Source organism: Lepisma saccharinum, unplaced genomic scaffold (genome assembly GCF_977018435.1).
Source record: "Lepisma saccharinum unplaced genomic scaffold, izLepSacc3.1 HAP1_SCAFFOLD_162, whole genome shotgun sequence".
Taxonomy (NCBI): Eukaryota; Metazoa; Arthropoda; class Insecta; order Zygentoma; family Lepismatidae; genus Lepisma; species Lepisma saccharinum.
Window position 1 is genome coordinate 743,012 of NW_028142969.1, and position 10,572 is coordinate 753,583.

Here is a 10,572-nt window from a genome sequence, read left to right on the forward strand (position 1 = left end):
AACGATTAGGTAGTCGTAGTATATTAATTAATAGGGGGATAATTAGTTATATTCCTAGATTATCTTTATGATGATTTATATTGAGAATTACTAATATAGCTGCCCCCCTTCTATTAATCTGTTGGGTGAAATTAGTCTATTAAATAGAATTATTGGGTGATCCTACTTTAGTTTTGTAGGTGTTGCATTACTCTCCTTTTTAAGTGCTGGTTATACTTTATATTTATATTCTTACACTCAACATGGAATATACTACTCTGGTGTATTTTCTTGCTGAAGAAGTAACACTCGTGAATATTTATTATTATTTTGTCATTTATTTCCATTAAATTTTTTATTTTTTTTTTGTTCTCCAATATTTCATTGAATTTAAATTATTTAAGTAGTTTAAGTAGAATAGTAAGTTGTGGACTTACTGGTAGCTAAAAAGTTCTTAGATCAATGGTTTTTAATTTTTTTATTACAAGTATAGTATCAATTATTTTATTAATTAGTAGAATAATTTTATTATTATTAGGGATAATATTTTTAATTAGGGATATTACAATTTTTATTGAGTGAAATATTGTTAATTTGAATAGTTCTAGTATTATCATAACAATATTATTTGATTGAATATCTTTAATTTTTATAGGATTAGTTATATATATCTCTTCTATGGTTATTAATTATAGAGGTTCTTATATAGAAGGGGATTATAATATAAATCGATTTATTATTTTAGTTTTATTATTTGTCGGGTCTGTAATGTTTTTAATTATTTCTCCTAATATTATTAGAATTATTTTAGGATGGGATGGTCTAGGACTAGTTTCTTACTGCCTAGTAATTTATTATCAGAATGTTCGTTCCTATTCTGCTGGAATATTAACTGCTTTGTCTAACCGAATTGGTGATGTATTTATTTTATTATCTATTGCTTGAATATTAAATTATGGTAGCTGAAATTATATCTATTATTTATGATTAGTTTCTGACTTTGATATAATATTAATTACTAGATTTATTATTATTGCTGGGATAACAAAGAGTGCACAAATTCCATTTTCTGCATGATTGCCGGCAGCTATGGCTGCACCCACCCCAGTTTCTGCATTAGTTCATTCTTCTACTTTGGTTACTGCTGGAGTTTATTTATTAATTCGTTTTGGAGATATACTGATATATATACTGTTTTTGGTAGGATACTCTTATTACTGTCAGGGTTAACTATGTTTATAGCTGGGGTTGGTGCTAATTTTGAATATGATTTGAGGAAAATTATTGCTTTATCTACATTAAGACAACTTGGGTTAATAATGTTAACATTATCTGTGGGGTTAAAGGAGTTATCATTTTTCCATTTATTGACACATGCTATATTTAAGTCTTTATTGTTTTTATGTGCCGGTGTAGTTATTCATGTAATAGGGGATGTTCAGGATATTCGTTGTATGGGGGGTCTAATTAATAAAATACCAATAACTATTTCTTGTATAATAATTTCTAGTCTTGCCTTATGTGGAATACCGTTTTTGGCTGGGTTTTATTCTAAGGATTTAATTTTGGAAATATTAAGTATATCTTCTTTTAATTTAGTAATATTTGTTTTATTATGAGTTTCTACGGGTATAACTATAGCCTATAGTTTTCGATTAAATTATTATTTAGTTGGTAAATCTTATAGAGGTATATCATTTCAATTCTTTTCAGATGATGGGGGATGAGGCATATTTAAAGGTATGTTAGGCCTATTATTCTTATCTATTGTAGGTGGTTCTGGGTTAATATGATTAATATTTCCTTCTGTTTTTGTTATTATTATCCCACTTAGTTTGAAAATAGGGGCAATTATATGTATTTTATTGGGAGGGTGAATTGGGTATAATATTACATCTTTCTTGTTCGAAATTTATCCATTTTTTAATAATAAAATAATATATTATTTATTAGGGGGGATATGATTTTTACCTTATTTATCCTCTGGTGGATTAATTGGTAGTTCATTTATTACTGGAGGTCTATATATTAAGGCTGTTGATTATGGATGAAGTGAACTTATGGGGGGACAGGGAGTCTATAAATATATAAGGAGTGGTTCTTTAAATATCCAATTAATACATTCTAATTATTTTAATATTTATTTTATATTTTCATTTTTAATAGTAATTTTATTAATAATTTATATGTGTTTATATAGCTTATAATAAAGCATAATATTGAAGTTATTAGGAAGGATAAAATAATTCTATAGGCATTTCTTGAACTTATTTAAAGTTCAGCTTTATCATGAAAAGATAATGTAATTTTATACTAAAGAAATAGTGTGAGAGTATTAATGGAGTTTCACCACTAAAGATGGAAGTTAGCAGCCCCCACTTAATAATATACCCCTTAACTGAGGAGATAATCCTAATTTTATTATTAACATTAATATGCCGCCTTCCTTTGGCTTCAGTCAAATAAGCAAGGGTAATATATACCAATTTATTCAGGTCGAAGCTGATTGCTTTTGCTTCTTGCTCAATAAAGTAAATTGAACTATTCAATACCTTTTGAATGCAACTCAAATATTATTATTAACTATTACTCTAGCATGCTCATTCTAGTGATCCTTGGGTTCATTCATGATATAAACCTAAAAGCAAGATTAATAGGAATAGAAGTCTAACACATATTCAATATATTAGTTTTGAATTAGTAATAATAACTGTCATTGGTAATAGTAATACAATTTCTACATCAAAAATTAGAAAAATTACTGCAATTAGAAAGAATTTTATAGAGAATGGAATTCGTGCTGAGGATTTTGGGTCAAATCCACACTCAAACGGTGATCTTTTTTCTCGGTCTGTAATTATTTTTTTTGATAGTAATGTGGATAATATTATTACAATTGAGGTAATTATTATAATTAATAATGAGGTACTTATGATTATATTAATTATTTACTTTATTTTATTATAATCTTTTTAATTGGAAGTTAAGCGTACTTTAAATATACTAAGTAAATTATCTACCTCATCAGTAAATTGAAATATAAAGGAATAATCATACTACATCTACGAAATGTCAATATCAGGCTGCTGCTTCAAATCCGAAGTGATGTGTTGGTGAAAAATGGCATAAGATGTGTCGAGCTAAACATACCCCTAGGAATGTTGATCCAATAATAACATGTAACCCATGAAATCCTGTTGCTATAAAGAATGTGGATCCATATACTGCATCAGCGATAGTAAAGGGGGATTCATAATATTCATATGCCTGAAGAATAGTAAAATATATTCCTAATATTAGTGTTAATATAAGGGCTTGCGTTGTATGTGAGTGGTTTTTTTCTAATAACCCATGATGGGCTCATGTTACTGTTACTCCTGAGGCTAGTAAAATTGCTGTATTTAATAAAGGTACTTGTATTGGGTTAAATGGAGTAATTCCCCTTGGTGGTCATAATATCCCCAGTTCAATTGTTGGGGATAATCTTCTATGGAAAAATGCTCAAAAGAAGGATACAAAAAATAATACCTCTGAGATAATAAATAGAATTATGCCCCATCGTAGTCCTATTATAACTTGATTTGTATGTAATCCTTGATATGTTCCCTCTCGTGAAATATCTCGTCATCATTGAATTATTGTAAGAAGTATAGTTGTTATTCCTATTGATAATAGAATTATATTTTGTTGGTGAAATCATCTAATTATCCCTGTTGTTAATATTATTGCTCTAATAGCTCCTGTTGCTGGTCATGGGCTTTGATCTACTAGGTGATATGGGTGGTTTTGGTTTGCTGACATTGTTTATTTTGATTCTCTAGAATAAATAGCAATTAATAAGGCAAATACATAAGATTGGATAAATGCTACGGCTGTTTCTATAATAATTAATATAATTTGTGCTAAAATTAATATTGAAAGTCCAATAATTTCTAATATTGTTCCTGTATTTCCAATTATTGATATTATTAAATGTCCAACTATTATGTTTGCTGATTGTCGCACTGATAGAGTTATTGGACGAATTAGATTTCTAATTATTTCAATACCTACTATAATTGGTATTAATAGTGCTGGCACACCTTCCGGTACTAGGTGTGCTAATATATGTTTTGTATTATTGATTCACCCAAATAATATAAATGATAATCATATTGGTAGGGCCAGGGTTAGGGTAAATACTAAGTGACTTGATCTAGTAAATACATAGGGTAGTAATCCTATTGAATTATTAAATAAGATTATTGAAAATATACTAATAAATATTAGGGTTCTTCCCTGGTGACTAATTATCCCTAAAAATGTTTTAAATTCTTCATGTAACTTTATTATTATTATGTTATATAATATAGAGGTTCGTGATTGTATTAATCAAAATGGGGCTGGGATTATTAATAATCCCTGGAATGTTCTTATTCAATTTAGTGATATATTTATAATTGATGATGTTGGATCGAATGATGAAAATAATCTTGTTATCATTTTCCGTATTTAATTTTTGGTTTATTTTCTATTTTAAAGTTGTTACTATTTAATAATTTATTATAATTATAATAATTGATGATTATAAATAGAAAAAATAATATGGTTAGTCTCAATTCAGAACATTTTTAATTTTTGTACCATCAAGGAATACCCGGGAAATATATTTTTGTTCTTACTTCCTCGCTGAAACACGAATTTCACAAGACACGAGACGGGACAAGCCTTTTGAAATTCGAGACGGGACGAGACGGAATGCCTTTCTCGTCTCGTTTTCGAGACGAGACACGATACGGGACGGGACGGCTTTTGAAAAGTCTCGTCTCGTCTCGAATGTCTCGAAAAAAAATAAATGCAAAATATTTAATCAGTTGCAAATAGTTGTTTGCTTGGAATAAAGTATTTCAATTAGAAACTTTGATAAGCGTGTATTAAGTCGAAATAAGACTATTCTAGAGAGAGTAATGAATGAAAACCTACACTTATTTTTAATACTCTTTCGAAACACAGCATTACTCCCCATTTTTGTTTTTCAATTCATTCCAGGTTAATAACTTTATGTTACGATAGTACTCCAGATACTAATACAATTCTGAATAATATCAAGTAAAAGGGCAGGTAGAGAAGTTGAAAGGAGGGGCCAAAAGATCGTGGAATGTCTGCGTCCGAGGTTTATCTTGTAAAAATAGTCTCAGCTCTATAGGTTGGAAGGATAAACGGACCGACGGATATGGTTTATTTTTATTAATTAATTTTTACATCAAAGGGTGTACAGAACTGATTGTTATTAGGAAGTTGGAAAAGCATTGTAGGAAACATGGCAGTACAAATTGATAAGGAGTTGTTGGGAAAGTTATTAAGGAGTCCAAGATATAAGCAAGACTAAGAGAAGGAGATAATTAGGGACAAATAATCTTGCATTATCCCACTCCGAACTGCTGAGAGCTAAAGAGGAGGAGAAAATACAGGAAATATGGAAAGAAGTAATTTGGTGATTTTAGTGTTTACATGGAACCATGACAAGATTTTACCACATCATTATTTGCACGTGTTGCGAAATTATTAGAATGTTATGGAAGTTTCGGAAATGTCTTTGTTGAGAAAATTCTTGTTGTTTCCCTCAGGCATTCTACAGGTGGTTGGATTCCATTTTTTTACGTCTGTTTGAAGATTATTTAGAATGCTTTTCTATGTATTTATTTCTTATTTAAGTTGAATACTATTCCTTGGATTGTAATAACAAAATACTGAGCCTGATATAGAATAGATTTCAAATGAAGGAAGTGCACTAACTTCTGTATAATCGTCGTAGAAGGAAACTTTGTTCTATTGGGACTCCCCGATGGTACAGTGGTAGCACTTCACCTTGTAATCAAGGGGTGCCGGGTTCGATAACCGGTGAAGGAACATAGTGATTTGAATCCCATTTTGAAGTGTGGGTCCAGTTCCGATTAGCTTTTCTGTGAATCAAATGAAGGAATGTTGTAGCTGTTCTTTTTATTCTGTAAATTTAGCCTTCAAGTTTATTAGCAAAATACATGTTAGTATCTACTGTCTACATTTTCAATCGTTACTAAACAAATTTCACAAAGTAGTTTTATCAAACTTCAGAGGGAAGCTGACAGCAATGTCAGGGTGGCGGGAGCCTGTTTACGGCCAGGGCGTTTTCCGAGACTATTTTTCGCCGCTTCCCACTGACCGCGGTTTTGCTTTGAACAATGGACACCCTTCCTTCAGGGGCAAAACCTGCAGTAGCGGGTAAGTGCCATAAATCCAGGCCTAAAGTAGGAATGAAAGTTGATGCAAGGGAGGGGCAATAAAATTTCTGTAATTTGCTTTGCTTGCTGACAGGAAGTTTTGCAGGAAAAGCTGAAAAGGAAAACGGCAAACTTTGAATGCAAGAGGGACAGTGAACACAAGTTCTTTGTATTATTCGCCGACACACAAGCTTCCATTTCGAAGGTGAGGCTATCAGCTGCGAAGTTATTAGAGGGTTGGAAGCAGTGACGACGCCAGAGGAGGCAGGGGGCGCCACTTCGCACTCTCCGGGCCCTCCAACTGAAGTTAATTAAATATCAAATAATAAAGAGAGTTCATTTATAAGTATATGACGATTTTCACCTTTTCAAATTGGTGTATTCTGCATGATATCACTTTCCTGTTTATAATACCAACTTGATTAACAAATGTTAATTTGTTTAGTATATATGTAGCTATGTGTATGTGACTTTCGTTCAAGATTCGAGTGCCGACCTGGGCATAGGTGATTTCTCATTCATTTATGTCCTATAATCGTCGAGATTAACCTAAGTTTTAAAAAGTTTTAAGAACTGGGAAAAAGTGTTGAATGTGGATGGTTTTAAAACATCACGAATATTTTCAGGACCACAAGACATCATCTGTAGTACGCGCAAATTATTCTAATCGTGGTCGTTAGTGACAACGCTAATTATTAAAATACATTCAAAGTTGATTCAAGATTTGATTGGTTGGTTGATTTTGTGTTTTAAGTCCATTTTATGCACAGAAAAGTCAATCGGGACTTAGCTTAAAGTGCCTCCACTGGGTATCGAACCTTGGAGCAAAGGTGATCGAAAAAACCCGGCACTAAATGTCAGTTGTTGTGGATTCATCGCGGTTTCTTACTATTCAGGGACTTGAATTTCGAGATGATGAGTCTGAGAAAACCTTAACAAAGGGAATTTCTTCGATACTCTTGAAGTTAATGAGGATATATTATTTCGAAATGTATTGAACATGAACCTTAAAATGCAAATTACACTTAAAATTCGAATCAAAACATATCGCGGGCACGTAAAATAACGCTATTTAGGATCTGCCACGCTTCAATCATTGGATACAGGTTCGCTCTTTCTCGAATATATCAAAATCGAAGAACATCTTCCCACGAACCCCATAGGTGCCTGTAATTGTTTAGCACAGACATACGTTGGAGTGGTAGGGTAAGAGTAAGTAATGCCATGGTCAGAATATTTCTTGAATCGTGAGTAACTGTAATCTTTGTCTGATTTTTTTTATCCTGTGATAGCATTTTCTGAAAGGTTTTTTGCCCAAAACTCTTCAGCATTACGAAGATGGTTGTCCTTAAAATCTTTGAAAAGGCTTGCTCGAAACAGGATGCTGGATGCAAACTGCCTCATTTGGCTGTTCTTGCCATTGAGAAGAAATGTCAAGTCCTTGACGTAACAAAGGTGGCAATGTGTTCTCCAAACCACACAGAGCAGAATTCTCCAACAGGAGAAATACGCTTCACTAAATGCCTCACATTGTTTCTAATACTTAAGAAGATTCATTTGTTCCAACGTCACGTTTATTTTGCAAGAAAATTAAACTCTTCGAAGCATTTTTTCGTCATTTATATTATTATCTTATAACTTAAATATTTATATCAGTAGTTTCATCTCAAGAAAGACGATGAATTATAAAATTATGAATGTCTTTCAATACTGAAATAGGCTACTAGAGACAACGCAACTTACCATCTAAAAAGAATTAATGTCTTTATTAAAACGAATCATGTGGAGATAAACTAGTAATCAAGAAGTAAATTTAGGCAATAAACGTCCACTCTAAATAAAAGACAAACACAAAACACCATACATGAATATAATAATAATAATAATTATTATAATTATTATTATAATTATTAAAATAGTCATTATTATAAGTATTATTATATATATATATATATATATATATATATATGTGTGTAGTGTTTTCTGGCTTTTTAATGTGACTACCCCCTTACATTATTTTGTTGCCAGAATTTCGCCCCCCCAGTCACATTTCCCTGGCGCCGTCACTGGTTGGAAGTAAATTTATTAGGACGAGGAAAGTAACATTAACTGTTGACAGTGTTGCACCAATGGACGTGATATGTGCTACTGTTTGTATAAATTATAGGAAATTTAAGCAAAAAATTATAATTGTTGAGACTTGAGAGTTGTTTCCTTCAGATAAAAAAGTTCAGATAAAACAAGAATTTAGCCTTACTGTTATGAAAAGAAATAACGCAGTACAGGGAAAGAATAACTCCTCACATGTGTCGCACCTGGTGGGATGCAACCCACATGCACAAGAGTATTGCAGGAAGTCTATGAACGAGGATGAAAAGGGATGTGTGAAATTTGACTTAGCTGCGGGTGAATTAGTGGATTCTAATATTCTTAAGGTTGATATTGGTTCACAAATATTGATTCACAAATAGGCTAAATCGCGAATCGACCTACAGTTTGAAGTGTGATCCGATCCACTTTGTGCCTCCATTTGGTATCGAACGAGGGGACCCTTGATTACAAGACCTCGACGTTATTACTACGCCATCGGGGAGGCACCCAATTTACACAAATATGTTGATTTCAATAACACGTTTAATGCATAATCTGATAATGATGCAATTTTGGTGCATCTAAACATATTTTTTTCAACTATATCATGTCTGAAAGAATCATTGAAGTTGGGATTTTTGTAACTTCAGGAGGCACGGCTCTGTAAATGTGCGATATAAAATATATGCAGGTTTGCCTTCCATACGTGGTGGTTTTGTCACGTTTCTTCGCTTCGTACAACATACACTTTTGCAGGAACGGCTTCTTGCATCCTCCTGGGACCTTGCTCTAGCTAAACAAAAAATATATTTGTTTAGCATAATCGATGGTTAATTATTCCTGCCGAACAAGGATTTTATTGCGATCATCCGCATTTAAAATCTCTTTTGTTGCTCCCGAGCGCCAAGCTTAGAATTTAAAGAAGAAATGTACATTTTCATGGTGCACGGAAGTTCGACATTCAGAAAGAAAGAAGGTCTAGTGGAAAACATTTCAAAACTTCCAAAAGGTATAGCAGTAATGAAAAGAGCACTCTTGTATGGAAGCCAGAAAAACCACCAGGTAGATTTCATAAGATACCTAGCAATCAGTAACACACAAACTGAATTTTTAATATTAATGTCCTCATTATTAACGAACCTTATTTATTCTCACCACGCAATGGGTAAAATATCTGGAGCTTTATCCCACTTTCCGGAAAAAAAATATTTTGTGTTTCGAGAAATTCGCGTTCAATGCTAATACCCACTTCAAAACCCATTTTCTATACAGACCAAGCCAGAGATGATTTACTGCAAAATGTTAAATTATTATGCTTTTCAGAGGCTGAAAAACGTTTTAATTATGACTTTTTAACTATGGGATTAATAGTTGATTTTTCGAGAATACGCAAGAACTCATTCGAAACTCATTCTCTACAGAGCTAGTCAGAGATGATTTTCTTTAAAACGTTGAAATATTAAGCTTTACAGAGCCTGAAAAGCGTTTTCATTAATACATTTGGACTATGGAATGAATATTTGATTTTTAGAGAAATAAGCGTTCAATGCTGGTACAGGTTTGAAACTTATTTCCTCTACAGGCCTAGCTAGAGATGATTTTCATTAAAATGTTGAATTATTAAGCTTTTCAGAGCTTGAAAAGCGTTTTAATTCTGACATTTCTACTATAGGATCAAAACTTAATTTTTTGAGAAATTCGCGTTCAATGCTAATACTCACTAAGACTCATTTTCTATACAGACCAAGCCAGAGATGATTTACTTTAAAATGTTAAATTATTATGCTTTTCAGATCCCTAAAAGCGTTTTAATTAAGACCTTTGGACTATAGGATTAGTATCTGATTTTTCGAGATATACGCGTTCAAAGCTAGTACTCGTTTGAAACTCATTTTCCCTACAGACCTAACCTGAGATGATTTTCTTTAAAATGTTGAATTATTAAGCTTTTCAGAGGCTCAAAAGCGTTATAATTCTGACATTTAGACTATAGGATCAAAACTTGATTTTTCGAGAAATTTGAGTTCAATGTTAAAACTCACGTGAGACTCATTTCTATACAGACCAAGCCAGAAATGATTTTCTTTAAAATGTTGAATTATTATGCTTTTCAGAGGTTGAAAAGCGTTTTAATTAAGACATTTGGACTTTAAAATGAATAGTTGATTTTTCGAGAAATACGCTTTTAATGTTAGTACTCGTTCGAATTTCATTTTCTCTACAGAGCTAGTCAGAGATGATTTTCTTTAAAATGATGAATTAT

The 10,572-nt window shown here is 32.1% G+C and overlaps 2 pseudogenes; one reads left to right on the forward strand and one right to left on the reverse strand.

Moving 5' to 3' along the window:
- The first annotated feature begins 564 nt into the window (after positions 1-564).
- Positions 565-1,943, forward strand: LOC145982421 (NADH-ubiquinone oxidoreductase chain 5 pseudogene; annotated as a pseudogene).
- Positions 1,944-3,003: 1,060 nt separating this feature from the next.
- LOC145982371 (cytochrome c oxidase subunit 3 pseudogene) lies at positions 3,004-3,780 on the reverse strand (annotated as a pseudogene).
- Positions 3,781-10,572: the final 6,792 nt, after the last annotated feature.